We start from the raw sequence: 16,827 nt of genomic DNA on the forward strand, positions 1-16,827 counted from the left end.
AAGAAAAAAGTATTAGCATGATAGATCTTTGCCACCAATATGAACTGTTCCCAGGCAGGGGAATTTGAATTGGATTACTGAAGTCAGAATTTCCAGCATGCCAAAATGCTGATTTTGAGGTATGAACTCAAGTCATACTCACTTGTAAATATCCCAACTATTCACTTTCCTTGGCTTGACCAGCACCCCAGTTACTTGCTTTCTTTGGCTTTGGTGGTTCCAGTGTGACAGAGCCAGAGTACTCAGACTACTGTACCAGAAAGCTGTATACTCCTCAGCGTCAACTCTTGATGAATCCTTTAAACCAATACAAATATCCAGGCTTATTGAGAGATGGGTCTTATTTATTCTGTAGGGATGGAAATGATTGACATTGTTCAGGTAATAGAGTGATCAAGATCTTGTTATCCATGTTTCCAAGAGTAACTTTTAAATGTCTGGTGTGGATCTGTGAGAAAAGGCTGTCATCAGGACAGTTTTGAGCACTTCATAATTATTTGAAAAGAATAAAGGGGAAAAAAAAAAAAAAAAAAAAGAAGCCCTTTGTGGCAACCAAACAAAACCCTGCAAAACGGATGCAGGGAAATAAAACCCTGTTAGAAACAAGTGAAACCATAACAAACAGTGCTGCCATAGTAGAATCATAGAATCATAGAATATCCTGAGTTGGAAGGGACCCTTAAGGATCATCAAGTCCAACTCTTGACACCGCACAGGTCTACCCAAAAGTTCAGACCATGTGCCTAAGTTCACAGTCCAATCTCTTCTTAAATTCAGACAGGCTCGGTGCAGTGACCACTTCCCTGGGGAGCCTGTTCCAGTGTGCAACCACCCTCTCTGTGAAGAACCCCCTCCTGACGTCCAGCCTAAATTTCCCCTGCCTCAGCTTAACCCCGTTCCCGCGGGTCCTGTCACTAGTAAAGGGTCTTTAAAAAAAACAGAGAAGGAAGGACGAAAAACCAGATACTACTGTGAATGGGCGAGTTCACATAAAACAGTATGTCCTCTGACCTCTCTCCATGGATCTAACTAAAAGGTTTTGAGAATGTTCAAAAACATTTGGCTAATTTGTGAAACATACATATTTAAAAATGTTGGCAACCTCTGCTCTTCTTGTTCCCAGAGTGACTCGTATGAAAGAAGGCCTGGAATCACAGGAGGGAGGCTGGGTTTCTTGCAATGAGAGACACTGAGAGACCTGGACTCCAGTTCTGTTACTGACTTCTGTGTGATACTAGGCAGATTTTTTTATTCATTTCCCTGAGCATCAGGCTTCCATCTACTAAAAGTCAATGATCAAATTTCCTCCCCTTTAAGATCCTTTTGATAAGTTTTATGTATCTCATTGTTTCTGGGTCAGCCAAAAGAACAGGAAATACTGAAATCCTGAAACTCCCCTCAGATACACTTCTGACGAGACTTCTCGTCCACTTTTAAAACATGAGTTTTTCAGATAAGCTTTGGATAAGCCTCTGAATTCTGAAAAGTAAAGCTAAACTATTAATACTCCATTGTAATAATAATAATAAAAATAACACAACGGTTTCTTCCAGAAAGGAAGAGAAAAATCCACCTAATGATTATACCTGTGATTTCTCATGTCAGGCAGCCTAAATATTAGCATCATGAATGCTAACATCTGTGTCTACTGCTTGCTCGCTGTGCAGTGGAGGCAGAAGCCGAACAGACTGTTGCAGACAGTGGGCCAAATCCTCATCTTGGGATACGGGAGTTTTCCTACAGAAACTAGACTTGAGTAGTATCTGGATGAGATTCAGGGTTCGGCTTGTGCTGCAGACTTCCATAGAGAGAGGTCTAATGGTTGCATGGGAACATCTGCTCTCTAAAGCGATTTGAAAAATAAATAACTATGTAATAACTTGGCACAGCCTTGTTCCCAATGTGGAGAAGACCACCCTTGTAGATCAGGAAGGGGGACTTTGAAGCAAAAGAAACCTGGGACTGATTAAACCAAAGGTCTGTCTAACCCCTTGTCATGCTTTTTGAAAGGAGTCAGTAACAAATGTGCCAGAGGAAGGTGTAAAATCCTTATCATTAAAAATTAGACATCAACATGCCTAGAGTGAAAACATTGTTCCTACCCGCAGGCAGTTAATAAGTGGTTTCTGCCCTCATGCCTGTATGGTTTATTTTATAATATTATAACTGTAAATGTTCTTGTTATTCATATTTTTTTCTTTTTTTTTAATCCCACTTCTTAACCTTAGTAAAATCTATTGTGAGTTCCCAAGGCTGATTACACAAGATATACACGTAAGTTTCCTTTTACCACTTTCAGGTCTGTTACTGTTTAATTTCATTGCCAGTCTATTCTCACAGACTTTGGGAAAGAGTGAAAAGCATACTTTTCATTAAAAATCTGGATGTCAGGAAAAAAGCAACACAATATTCTGCTTTGCTCTGTCTGTGTGCATGTGTTTGTAATGGGATTATGCAGTTCATCAAAGGTAAAATTTCTTCTGCTTGCTGAAAATGTGAGCTGCCATGTTGTAATTCTGTTCAGGTGACCTCCTTCATGTCTCTCTTGTCTAGCTCTTGTGTAGACAAGTTATATGTATATATATATATTTATATATATATTTATATATATATAAATATTTGCAAAGGGTAAGTGTCATTCTGTGCTTGCCTTGTTTTAGTGCTTTTCCTAGCCATCTGCTGCTGGCCACCACTGGAATCAGGCAAATGAGTGAGTTGGATCTTTGATCTGACATTTTAAAACCTTTTAACCTGTCAATGATCGTTGGTAATTATTCAGTCATCTTGATATTTGTAGAGCTAGACATGAACATGTACTTCCTTTAGAAGGAAGTGAATTCCTTTTCAGAAGACAGCTGAGCATTTCTGGACTCCTTTCAGCACTGCTGAATACACCAACCTCTAGCTGCTGGAGGCATGCATTGCAAATCACTCTTTAAATCTTAGCAACATCTGTAATAAGATAACTTGGAAATTGTTTTTAGTCATTGAGATTACGTAGTCATTCAGTAACTTTTATAAGATATAGTGCTGACACTGTCTTTGTGATCTGATTTCTTGTCTTTAAATCATGTTGATGAAAAGAAGAGAGGGTGGGAAGCTACAAGCACTGTCAGCTGCTGCACTGGAAAATTTTCAGTAAATGCCTTTTTATATATATGAAGAAAATGAAAGCCAGAATTTTCAGTTTCATGCAAGGCGTGATTTTCTCAGATAATGTCTTCTAATCATTCAGTCTAGTTCTCTTCCTAGAGTCTCTGCTGCTGCCCACTTGAAAATAGAAACGACGTTTAGGGAAGGATCTGCCTATGATAAATGAACAATGATTCAAGTTATGGCAAAACCAATCACAATATTCAGGAAAACAATATTCAAGAACAGTGGCTATCAGTTATTAAGACATTTCTTGCTGGTGAGATGTAAGTACAGTAGAGCTGAAGCATGGAGACCAAGCAAATTAACGTTTCCTGAGTACTGAAGATTCAGCTGCAGTATCTGCTCCGCGATTTTGCAGTCAGAAGTAATGGACCACCCAGCTGGTGGTGGATCTAATCCAGTGGGTTTAACTATACTCAGTAGCTCAGCTTTGATGCTGAGGAAGTGGGGAAATGTCTAGAGCTGAACACAGTGATACATGGCAGATCTCTTGCTTTCTCAAGAGTGATTCAATTACAAAGGCATTGGTGATCTCTGTTCTAGACCACAGCACCTCTTCATTTAAAGACTGAAGTGCCTATGCCTTTACAAAGGAGACCAGGGGCAGGGAGAAAAACAGAACATTGTTACTTGTTCAAGTTTTTAAGATTTGCACAATTTTCAGAAAAATTGAACATCCAGAGGCAGTGAATCGGCAGAAGCCACATCAAAACAGAAGGGAAATTCTTAGCTTTAAGTGCAGAAAAAAGACAGGAACTGTGTCTTCCATCACTGCAAAATCAAGAAACTATTGTTCTCATGCCTAGTATCAGCCTTCTCTGTGATGAGAGAAGATATTATCCTCTCCTTCTGAGACATGAGGCAGAGGGAAGCTGTGGCTGAACAAAAATGGAGCAGAAGGCTCCTGAGCACTCACTCTGTCTTTACCACAAAACCGTCCTTTTCAAAATAAACAGGCACAAGTCACTAATGCAATAACATGAGAAATTCAGCTCCTGTTGTTTCATGTTCAGGCCTTCCTGTAACAATTAGTTCATCTCTCTTTAAGTGAATTGATGACAGACAATCACAAAATTCATCTTATTTAAATGCTTCTTGGTTCTCTTATTATCATCTGAAAAATCTGATTATTCATTCAACCATGGGATACTACACAGGAGAGGCAGATGAAACCTAGGTCTTCTAAACCTTTATATTTGGCCACTGGAAGGTCCAGACTTTCAAACATATCTCCAGTTTTCAGCGCAGGAAAACTAATGGTTATTTTAACAAATGACCCACATCTTTAATAAATAATTGGGGATTATTAATTGAAAAAAATATGTAGGAATATTTTCAAAAGAGAGGAAGTATTTACTATATTATACTTGAAGATGGGTGGATAATTTCCACTTTTCTCCAGTGATTCCTTGTAAAATGTTTTCAGCTTTTTTTTTTTTTTTTTTTTTCATTTTTGATAACTTTTTGTGAATAAAACTGAGAAGCTGATTTTTGTTATTAACAGTTGCAATCGTGCTTAACCTTGCAGAAAATCCTGATGCCTTGTTGCATTTTTTCTGAAAACCTGTGTCTTGGGAAAGAAAGTTCTACCAGAACTATTTTTCTCCTCTGCAGAGAGGAAAAATTGTTCTCCACCAGCAGGCATTGATTGACAGCCTTCTGATGAGAGAAAATTACATCTAAGTTGCATAAAGCAGGAGCTGGCACCTGTGGTATGATTCTGCTTGACCCTCTCAACAGCCAAAGAAATGGTCAAGGTAAGAAATTCCACAAGCAGCTATCCTCAAGCTTAGTCCCCTACAGAGGAGAAAGGGAAAATGTGTTCAGCCCACAGAGTTACTTAAAACACTGAGGTTTGCAGATCAGCTCTATGGCTGCTATTCTGCCTGTACTTTGAATGCTTTCCCCTCTTCACATATATATGTCTACAGCATAGTTCCAGACTTAGCACCTAAATGTTGTGCTTAAGATTGTGGGTTTTTTTGTTTTGTTTTGTTTTGCGTTGTTTTCCTTTCCTTAATGAAGCATGTAGACAAAAAATAATCAGTTTTATGTACCTGTTTATGGAATATTAGTGTCAGTGTTTTTGTTTGTTTGTTTGCTTGCTTTGTTTTCCTCTATGGACTAGAGATTAATAATGCCCCAGAAAATGAAATAATGTTTTCAAAGGATTCTTTAAAAATGTTCCATGCAAGCACCATGGTGTAGTAATACTGCAAAGGACTGGTGTTTCTGTCTCTTCATTCTTGTCCAGAACATATTCACAGTGTGGTGGCTGCTGTTTCTCAAAATGGACTCACTGTTTAGCTCCATGTTTTATATACATACCTTCTTCTCTGTACCATTTCTCCTAATACAGAATGAAATATTGTGATTTAACAATGTTACTGGTAAATCACAGGCTATTTCATATCACCTACTACTTCATATCCCTGATTAGGTCCTGTCCAATTCCCAAAACAGAGTTAAGACACTAGTTTTTGCAGTACTATATTTTCAAAAACAAAGGATTGCTTGGAAAACTATATGTATTAATTGCTACAGCTTCAAATGAAATTAATGCTCCCTGTACACGTATGGACTTCTTATAAATAGGATGTTTCCTTTTCTGTCCAGTTTTGATTCAAGATTCAGTATGAATTTTAAATTGACACTCACAAATGTCAATGGAAAAGATTTTACACTTTTTGTACCCTTTCCTGTAATGTTCTAGGCAGGTTTTAACACTAAAAGGTAATGTGAAAATGAAACCTGTGATGTCTAAATAACTCAAGATACAGAACTGATATTTTTCAAGAAGAAAGATTATTTTTTATAAGAAACTGTAAACACTTCAGTGTGAAGTGATTATTAAGTAAAATAAGAAATGGCAAGTTATCTGAGATATCTTTTCCTCTTCTATTGCTCAATCATTACTCTGCATAGATGTGATAAGCCGATGTTGTCAGCTTGCCTTATTAAGGACTACCATTTTTTCATACACACATTCCTAATTTTGGTAGACAAGCTTTTAGCAAAAAGCCTGACACTTGTTATGCTGCAAGTGTTTTGCGTTAGGAAAAAAAAAAAAAAAAAAAAAAAAAGCTGTGGAAAGATTTGTTTGTTCGAAAGGAAACGATCACAGAACATTTTAATTTCCTGCTATATCCATACTTTTGTTCCTCATCAGCTGGGGCTTTGACATGTGTTTATGCTCTGCACTGTGGTGTCCTTATCATGTGAAAAGTTGTTCTACCTCTTCCAGGAATAACCTATAGGAAGGATAGAAAATCTTCGCATTTTTACCCCCCATAGCACTCAGCCATGCACAACAATGCCAAGGTGGTGTGAAGCAGAGTCTCCCAGCATCACAGAAGAGCAGCTGCTGAGAAGGAAATGGAAGAATGGAGACAAAAAGGCCAATAGGAGGAATCTGTACAGCTATTTGCTTGGACACAATACCAAAAAGGCAGCTCTTGAAGAGTGACTTTTTCTTCAAACTCAGTATTAATTTTCTGAAATGTATTAAGCCAAAGGGATTTTTTTAAACTTGTCTAATAAGTAACTATGAATGCCAGATGCATTTGTCACCTCATCTATCTAAGGTTTGTTTGTTTTCTTTCTCTTCCATCAGCCTCATTGGGCAGCTCTGTAGCAGTCAGCAGTGCTCAGCCACTGTGAATGGGCTGGAGGCCATGCTTCTCACCCCGGCCAGGTGCACTGTGCCCTGCCTCCTTGCCAGCTGCAGGCAAGAAGCCTTGCAAGTGCTGGAGATGCTGCCATAGGAGGAAGGGGAAATTGGATGCTTGTGATGAGATAGAAATACTGGGGAGGTAGGAAGTGTGGACATATCTAAATTTGTGGCTCAGCTGTGAGGCACAAATGCCTGGGGAATTCTATTAACAAAATATATTAATATAGGTTTTCTGTGATAACTGGGTCAACAATATTAATTTTTCTCACCCAGGGTCAATCACAAAGCATTTGTGCCCATATACCTTTTCAAATACATTTGCATGTAGACAAATCTGTATATAGATAGATAAAAAGTAAATGCTCATACTCACAGGTGCTTGCGTGCAAATCAAAATGGGGAGAGGAAACAAACAAACAAATAAAAACAATTGCACAATTCCTGTTAACAAAAGTATATCTGCTGATTTGAAACAGTCGTAGACAAAAATATCAGTTCTAAATTTATTGGCTCAGTGGCAGATAAAGACACATTGTGATGATTTGTGCTGCAAAGGGGCCTCCACTTCTTTAAACAACCTATGGCAATATTGCTTTGCTGGAGCTATTGGAAAGCCAGCAGGAATCTCTCAGATGGAGACATGTAACATACCAGATGTGGCTTAGAGGAATGAGTAGAGGGAGAGCAACAGCAGTAAAATTGCACAAAATTTTATAGCAATTTACAAACCACACAAAAGAGGTGGGCAGCAGGAGAAAAATACTCAACTCAGAGTTATAATTGGTGTTTGCAGAAATGTGGGATTTAGTCTGCAGAGATCATCAGCCAGTATCTGAACCACTTAAGATGCCTGGCAGGCACCCTTGGGGAGCTGCTGTGCTGTCTACATCAGAAGCCAGCTGCTAGACTTCATTGTAGTGTATTTGTTCTCAAATAGATGATAAAACCAGGGAGCCAAATTCCTGCTTCAGTTGTGCAAAGGCAGGCTCAAGAACTAGACATATGCATAAAATATAGAAGTTAGGTTCCTCAGAATAAGCTTACAGAGGTAGCATATTTTTTGTTTGGGGATTTTTCTCTTTTCTGTTTTCTTCATCCTGTCAGAACAGAACAAGACCACTGATCTATGTTCTTACCTGAGAAATACCAAGGCCTCTTAAAGATGGAAACAGAAATGATTTGATATTGTTAATGGTTAGCTATAATGGTTAGCTGAGGGCAATGGTTAAATCACAGTTTCCAAAGGAAAACTAGTCATAAAAGATTGAGTATTTGGTCTGTATATCACAATGTCCCAATTGCAACTGTAGCTGTAAGAAATGCTGTGTTTCCAGATGTGTGAGACAGATGATATTCTGGTAAATAAACGGGGGGAGTGGAGGAGGGAACAGAAATTAAATTTACCCATCTGAAATGTAGATTACACCTGGCCTAAACCATTATACTTCCTTTTCAGTTACTCAGTGCTGTGAATTTCATTTTGGACAAGCATGGATTCAGTTAATGATGGAAATGTGCACAGTGCTGATACCCTCTCTATTACTGAACTAAACAAAGCCACTGGTCTCTGAAAACAATGATAGAGGTTATTCCAGTCTCCACAGGGATAATTAGGTAAGGACATGACTACAGATGCTGACTGGGTCTCCACTTCCTGAAGTCCGTGCTTCTGCTTGCAGAGTCCCTTTGCTTCAAGAGTGAATAAACTAATTATATCTCTTTAACAAAAGTTGCCTAAAGAGATGTTTCACATATGCTGCACGTGTAACTACTGCTGTGCTAAAAACCACACCCTTCAAAAGCAATATTCTCTGCAGGATAAAAAGAATTAGTGTGACTAGAGCTTGCTGAAGCAGGAGTAGTGAGGCTGAGGACTGAGAATACACAGCTCAGAAGAACTCTGAACTATGGGTTTTCAAATGGAGTTTCAAATGATACTGAATAGAGAGAGTGTAGGAAAATAAATAGTAAAATGACATCTTTAGATACTTGTTCTAGTTTATGACATCCTTCTTTCTAAAGAAGTACTTTATTTAAGTAGTAAATGCAGTACAGTAGTGCTGTCTTAAAAGATGAGCTGTGTTTCAATCCAGCAATCCCAGTGTGGGACAGTTTATCACAAAGAAGGAAGCTCATTCACTATCTACCTATAAACTGATTAAAAAAAAATAAAATCAAGGAAACAACTACCTAATCAACACTGTTAAGCTAACACTACTGCATATACTGACTATGCCATATGTGATTCTAGTGGGAGAACATGAATGCTGAGCAGAAATTGTGCTATTATACCTAAACAGCCCTTTACACTTACAGCATCAAAGCAGGTGAAAGTGCAAAAAGCAGGAATGTCCCCAGTGGACTGCTAGCCAAAGAGTTTAGATTTCAGCCCCATACTGTGTATGCATACCAACAGTGGAGTATACATATGAACGAATACTTGAAGTGAAAATAAATGTTTCAGTAGTCATACTTCATAGCAGTAGTGAGAATCAGAACCTCATGTTTGTAAACCTTCATCAGTTCTGTGTGGGAATATCTGAAAGCCTTAATTGCTCACTGGCCTAATCATGAGGTGATGATCACTGCCTACAAAGTGCTGAGAGCTCTCAGCAACTGCTTCAGTCAGAGCAGGGAGATGCTGATAGTTGGTACTTCACAGCAGCGGCAACATCCTTCCTCTCCAGACCCGTGCTGTTTTCTGGAGGTTCTCATTGAGAACTGTTGTCACTAAACAAACAATAGCAGCTCAGCTGGCATTCCAGCTGTGCTTGGGCCGACAGCTTCAATTTCCAAGCTTGGCATCAGCAAAATCTGTTTCTGACTCTGGAGGACAAACCAGGCATTTGATCTGCAACTCGTGGAAGATGACTCCTTTCCCCATCCTCCCGTGCCTTTCATGTCTCCTTGAATTGCATCTCCTACCGCCAGCATGCAGGGGAAGCCAACTCTGGTGATGTCAACAGGGCTCCTCCAAGCAGGCAATGTGTCATCAAAGAGCGGCTCCTCAGAGGAAACCTGGAGCAATGCCTAGAGCGAGTGCATGCTGCCAGCCCTCTGAGAAGCATTTCTGTTATTAAAGGGGGCCAAGGGGCACTGGCGGCCTGTCCTTCTTTTCATCAAATCAATCAGGCACCAAGGAGCAATTCCAGCAAAACAGTCCAAGGTAAACACCGTGATTTTGAGAGGGATAAATGACACAAGAAGCCAAAGGAGTCCTTGAAGAAATAGTGTGGTAATATTTCATTAGACCACCTACTGCCACAGCTAAACAGCTGTACTATGTACAAGTGTAAGGTGATGAGGTCTTGAGAAATAGGGGAGCCTAGCAGAAAGGATGGGCCATATTCTTAAATCTCACTTTAAAAGCAGACAAAAAGTAGCTTCAGAAATCCTGGCCCAGCAGTCTGAAAAAACAAATTATGCGTCAAATTTACCTATAGTAAACAATGCTTTAAGATGAGTGTTCTTTCTGGATGTATGTTGATATTGAATGCTTTGTTGTGTTTTGTGGTTTTTGCTGTTGGTGGTGGTTTGATTGACTGTTTTTGTTTTTCCAGTACACAGCAAACCTTTACTAAGACCATAATTATGATAATGGAATTACTTTCAGTGTCCTACATCCCATAAACAATGCCACTGAATGCAATGCATTACTTTCATTTTTACTATTAGCTAAGCTGTTGTGCAACCTGATGAAAGGGATTTTTTGTTTGTTTGTTTGTTTGTTTTTAATGATACTCTCCTCAAAATCTGCTGAACTAGATTTATTCAGAAAAGTGACACTATTTGAAAGCTAAGTCCTGCACTATAAAATTCATAATTGTCTTGCAGTCCTAATGATTTTGGTTGAGATATTCAACTTCTCTTTGACTGTATGGTGATTTTGAAGGTTATTATGACGTTAAGCAAACAAAATTTACATGTGAAACACTCAAAAGACACATCATTAAAAGAGCAGATTTTCCTGGTTCTCCTTTTAATCTCCAGCAAACCTAGAGATTACTTGCAATTGACCACTGCCCTTTTCCTTTTTTTTTTTTTTTATTTTTTAATTTAATTTTATTTTTATTTTATTTTATTTATTTATTTTTTAAATTGTGAAGGTGGGGGGTTGGTTTCCTTCTGGTGTTATGTTGTTGGTTTGTGTGTGTGTTTGTGTGGTGAACTGAAGAAAGTTCTGCATTTTGACAGGAAAAGAAGCGCTGTGTATTAGCACAGAGGATTTAGGTAATCAGCCTTCAGTTGCTCCACATAAGTCTTTATGCCTTCTGGTAATAAAATCTTCCAGGCAACACCTACCCAGCTCATACCAGTATCTACTACAATCCCAGAGAGCTGTAGGCTGGGTACAGTGCTCACAGCTGGGGAGCTTCCCAGGGGCCAGAAGCAGTGGAGGCTCCCCATGGGTTGCCCCAGGGCAGAGCCTGTAGTCAGGACTTGGCAGCAGCAGGGCGCTGGGAGCTCCACGGCAGTCCCAGGCCCAGGCACCACCTTGGGAACCAGGCTGGGCCAAGGCTTGGGCCTGCTGGTGAGGCCCAGTGGGGGGCACTGGGGTCAGGCATGGCCTCAGCCAAGACCCAGCATGGCCGAGGGTAGAAGCCTCAGCTGCAGCAGCCCCAAGGGCAGGGGTGTAGCCCCGGTTAGGCATTTTCCTTCTCTTCCCTTGCAGCAGCTCCTGCTAGCCAGATTTCTCTGGTCTTGGCAGGGCTCAATCCCTCCTAAGATTTTAGATACTCTGTGGTTCATACCAGGTCATGAGTTTGGTGGTCTTCCAGTGTGACATGTAAACAGTATTGCACCAGGTTGTTCAGAGCTGCAAAGACCATGTGGAAGATTTCTGTGAATGCTGTAAACCATAGCAGTCAGTTAAAAATGTATTCATGCTTATTTTATTAGAAACCAGAATCAGATGCATAATCCCGCATAGGAATTAGAGCCAGAAGCTATATCTGTTCTCTTGAGCTGCCTTTTTCCCTGTACTGATCCAATACCACACTTTGCCTTCTAGCAGGACAGCAATTGTCCCACTGCATGAATTTCAGCTACTTCTTTGCTGGGGGGTAAACTGGGGCAGGCTGTTTTTAAATGAAACTTCAGCTTTGCTGATATCCCACTACAAATGGTCTTCAGCTTTTACAGGCATGTTATGATAATGACAGACACAGGCTGCTCTGGTGGAGACTTCATCCTTTCCTTGTAAGCAGTTCTGTCAAGAAGAAACACCAATTTTATTTTTTATGAAGTCATAAAAATGTTTTCCCATTTGCATGTCAGTCATCTCTGTGCTTACTGGTGTGAGTTTGGAAATAAAATCTCATTCCTTCTGCTATGTTTGCATGAATGGAGGCACCACTCTGCACCCCTGCTTATCCTTTCAAAGGCTTGCGTGTGAAACAAGGACTACCCAGAAAATGGGTGCAGGTGTGGAACAGTGTTCCCACCATGGTGTCCAGCATATTTGTAATAGGTTCTTCCCAGTGCAAAATATAGTTAATTTTGAAGGCATATATTTACATTGTTAAATTAATACATATTAAGTGAATGATCTTGTAGCATGTGGATGGGAGACTTTTGCCATGACTAATCTCTGTGAGCCAGTCACCACTTATCAATGATACTTGCAGTTTAACATGGTTTTTCAACCTCATCGCTTATAGTTTCCTTTTAATATGGCAAGAAAAGTGCTTAACATGAGCATTGGCAGATAAATAGCATGGCCTTAGATGATAAATTTGTAACTACAGCGCTTTGCAGGTTGGGGTGGAGTTGTGGTTATAGGGACTGAAGAATTAGGTAGGGGAATAAGCCTAACAAGGATAACAGGAGAAGCCTGTTAGAGACAAACGTCATCAAATATCTGCTATGTGTAGTTTTTTTATAGCATTTAGAAATCAGAATCATTGAATCACAGAATGGTTTGGGCTGGAAAAGACCTTGAATATTATCTAGTTCCAAGCCCTCTGCTATGGGCAGGGACATCTCCCACCAGACCAGGTTGCTCAAAGCCCCATCCAACTTGGTCTTGAGCACTTCCAGGAAGGGGCATCCGCAACTTCTATGGGCAGCTTGTTCCAGGGCCTCACCACCCTCATGGCTGAGAATTTCTACCTAATGTCTAATCTAAATCTACCTTCCTTTAATTTAAAACTATTACCTTTTGTCTTATTGCTATACTTTATCCATGATAAAAATTCTCATTCCATCTTCCTTGTTGGCCCCCTTTAAGCACTGGAAGGCCAGTGTAAGGTCTCCCTGGAGCCTTCTCTTCCCCAGGCTGAACAAGCCCAACTATCTCAGCCTGTCTTTATAGGACAGGTGCTCCAGCCTTCTGTTCACCTTTGTGGTCCTCCTCTGGGGAGTGAAATATATGAATAATAGTAATTAGGAAATATTTAAAATATTTTTCTAGATGCCCAAATGTCACAGATTGGGGAAAAAAGACCATGGTTTTTATTTCTTCAAATAAAATTAAGTTTAAATGGAAAGTGGAGTCAGTTACACATGCTTGCAAAAATTACAGATGCACAGCCACACATGGTTTTAATTTTCATACCAATAGATGTATTTTCAGGTATTTCATACATTCATGAACTTTCTGGGACACGTACACATAGATGTACCCATGTTATTCTATTACATTCCATAAAAATTAATGCAATTTTAAATTATTTAAGTTAAGAGAATGTGTATAGAAGTTAGGACACTGGAAGTGTATATATGGATATATATACATATATATATGCATATATATATTGGAATCGATGTAGTTTGCTCAACATTCTCCACAGGTTAATTAAGTTTCTGAAAAGGTGTATAAAAACACAACAGCAACAGATGTAGTACAAATAAATGATACTTTTGAGTTTATATACACAGTTTAAGCTGTGTTCTATACTACACAGACAGGAAAATGGTTGTTTGACATAGATCTATGGTTGGATTTAGCATACTTTTTAGCCTAGGTCTCATTTTCTTATCAATTGAAAAATCACCTTGCTTACTCTATAGTGTTTAGCCTGAAGTATTCTCTTCTGCACCAGAGCAGAAGTTAGCTCTTGGAGAGCTTGATCATGAAACCAGACTTGCTTCCAAGAGCAGTAAGACTTGGATAGCTAGACTGAGGGTTATCACAAGAAGATGCCCTTGAGGATTTGACAGCTGGAGCAACCACTACAGAAGTACTTTAACAAACTTTCTGGAAATGAGGGGAATGTCTACCTTCTGCAGATACATCTTGTAACTTAACTAATCTTCAGCACTGGGTAGAGAAGAATGGCATGTCTGGGTTTCTGGGGAGCCCTGGAGCAGTATGTTATCCTCCTTTAAAAATCTCTGCTATCATTTACCAGGGCATGCTGAGAGTGTTTTTGCATCATCTTCTTGTCTCAAGGGGATTAAAATTATGTGGAGAACGTACTATGCACTTTTACTCAGTAACCTCCCAAGTTGCTTCAAAAGCATACAAACACATCATAATGCAAGAGGATTGCACAACACTATCCTTGAATTCATGTCAAGGCTGACTAGTCTCAATTTTCATAATCTTTGGAAATCTACCCAGGGAGTATAACCTTTGTAAGACTCGAAAACTTTTTTCTTATGACTAGTGAGAGTTAGATAAACCATAATAGGGTTCTGTTATGTATCTATCTTATATTTGTTTTATTTACTAATTTTTTAATTCACTCCCTTTGAACTCTTCAGAATGAAATGGTATTGCTTAAGTAGAAGAAAAAGAAATGCAAGCCAAGGCTGAAGAAAGAAACAAGAATATTTATAGTTCAGACAATTCTGTTAATGTTTTGTCTAGGTCAAAATGATCTATCAAAGTTTCCTTGGCCATGAACACTCAAATGAAAAATTTGTTCAAGTCTGACTAAGTTTATGCAATAGTGATAGAAGAACTAGGTCCTTCTGTCTGATAAACTCATTCTTCTCTTTCTGTGCATTATTGCTTTGCTTTTTGATGGCATTAAACAGTTCTTTGTGATGCAGTGATGATTAGGGTCTAGAGTGATTTTACTAATAGTGACTGCTCCTATGCCTTTATATAGAATAAGCACAATTTCTAAACCAGGTAAAACGGAAAAAGGAGAGGAAGAAGAGCTTGTCTGAAGCCTGAAATAATGTGGTGTAAATGGATCAGGCATAGGGTGGAACCATGAATTTCAGAACGAGAAAAACAAAACAAAACAACCACTAGCATCTACCCTGGGATCTATTTTTTCCTCAATTAGGGCAGATATCCTTGTTTATAATCCATAATTATTCCTTACATCTGATGACTACAAAGTTGGTGAAAGGCCTGGAACAAAAGTTCTATGAGAAGCAGCTAAGGGAACTGGGGCTGTTTAGTCTGGAGAAGAGGAGGCTCAGGGGAGTCCTTATGGCTCTCTACAACTGCCTGAAAGGAAGGTGTGGGAAGCTGGGGGTCAGCCTCTTCTCGCAGGTAGCTAGTGATAACACTAGAGGGAATGGCCTCAAGTTGTGCCAGGGAAGGTTTAGGTTGGAAATTAGGAGAAATTTCTTTGCAGAAAGAGTGGTCAGGCATTGGAATGGGTTGCCCAGGGAGGTGATGGAGTCACCATCCCTGGGGGTGTTCAAGGAAAGGTTGGACCTGGTGCTTAGGGACATGGTTTATTGGCGACATTGGTGGAAGGGGGATGGTTAGACCTGATGATCTTGGAGGTCTTTTCCAACCTTAATGATTCTATGATCCTATGATTCTATGACTGTGATACTATAGTTTTTCTTGAATTTGGAGTGGAGTGTGAATTAAATGTGAAATTAGGGCTGCACTGCAGAACAATTGTTCCTTAGCACTGTTCCACAGCTCCTTGTCTCTGCCAGCACCATCAGCCTTACCTAACAAATTAGAGTGAGCTGCATGGACCTCCCAGACTGCTTTTAACAAGGTGAGTAATCTGGGTCTCAAAATGTGGGGATCAGTGTGTTGGAGAGGATACTATGGGATAATTCGCCTCTTTGAAGCATCATGGAAAAGCGACTGTGCTAGTTTTGCTTTGTGGTACTAAAGTAAGCTGGGGGAAGCCCAGCTGGTGTAAGTCATTGTGCCACTGTGCAAGGGTATTTATTCATCATTACCAAAAGGGATAAGTAAATAGGTTAGGCCCCGGGACTTAATTGGCTTTGGGCAATCTCTATAATAGTCATAATTTTCCTACTTAGTCTTATAGGCTGTAGCATGGTTATGAAAAAGAGGAGTGTCTTAAAAAGGATTTGATTTAGTCACTAGGAAGGAATTATACTCTGTGTGCACATGGACTACACAAGAAACGTGCAACAACTAGGGAGTTACTTATGTTCCCACATATGAGACTTAAACTGGACTAAGTAGTGTATAGGCCTGATGTATATAACCCATTCTACCAGGGTGGCTTTCCCCTTAGAGATGTTAAGAAGCAGATGAACTGCTTGAGAAAAACATCAGGTCACCTGGCTTTCCTTTGTTGTTCTAAAGAAAGGATTAAACATCTGGAGTTGTGTGGGTGGCTTTGCAGTGGACAATGTATGGTTTTCTTCAGTTACCATAAATCTATCAACAGAATATTATCTCCTCGGTTATTATCTCTGCACTGCATTAAGGTCAAGAATTATCGATTCTGTAAGAGGGAAGCCATGTAAATGAGGCCTTCTAAATAACGAAAAGAAAGCCACATTCCACTGAGAGTCTTCTAAAAATAGCTGGGGCTTGAAAGTTCAAAATGAAAGGCTAGAAGAGAGACAAGCCTGGGGAGGTCTTAATAAAGACATACTAGGAACTTTGGAAATATGTGGGTAAATTGCATTAAATTGCATTAGCTCTACTAGACTATAATCTGGGTGACCAGATTTATTCAGATGTATACATTTTCTGAAGGAACATTTAGCTATCTTATGCCTTTTGATCTGGACTGCTGCTAACTTCACAGAAGTGATTACATGAATACAATAAGCATTCTCTGACATTGTAACACCAAATGTCATTTCAAGTA

Source organism: Aythya fuligula, chromosome 3 (genome assembly GCF_009819795.1).
Source record: "Aythya fuligula isolate bAytFul2 chromosome 3, bAytFul2.pri, whole genome shotgun sequence".
In the NCBI taxonomy this organism is placed as follows: domain Eukaryota; kingdom Metazoa; phylum Chordata; class Aves; order Anseriformes; family Anatidae; genus Aythya; species Aythya fuligula.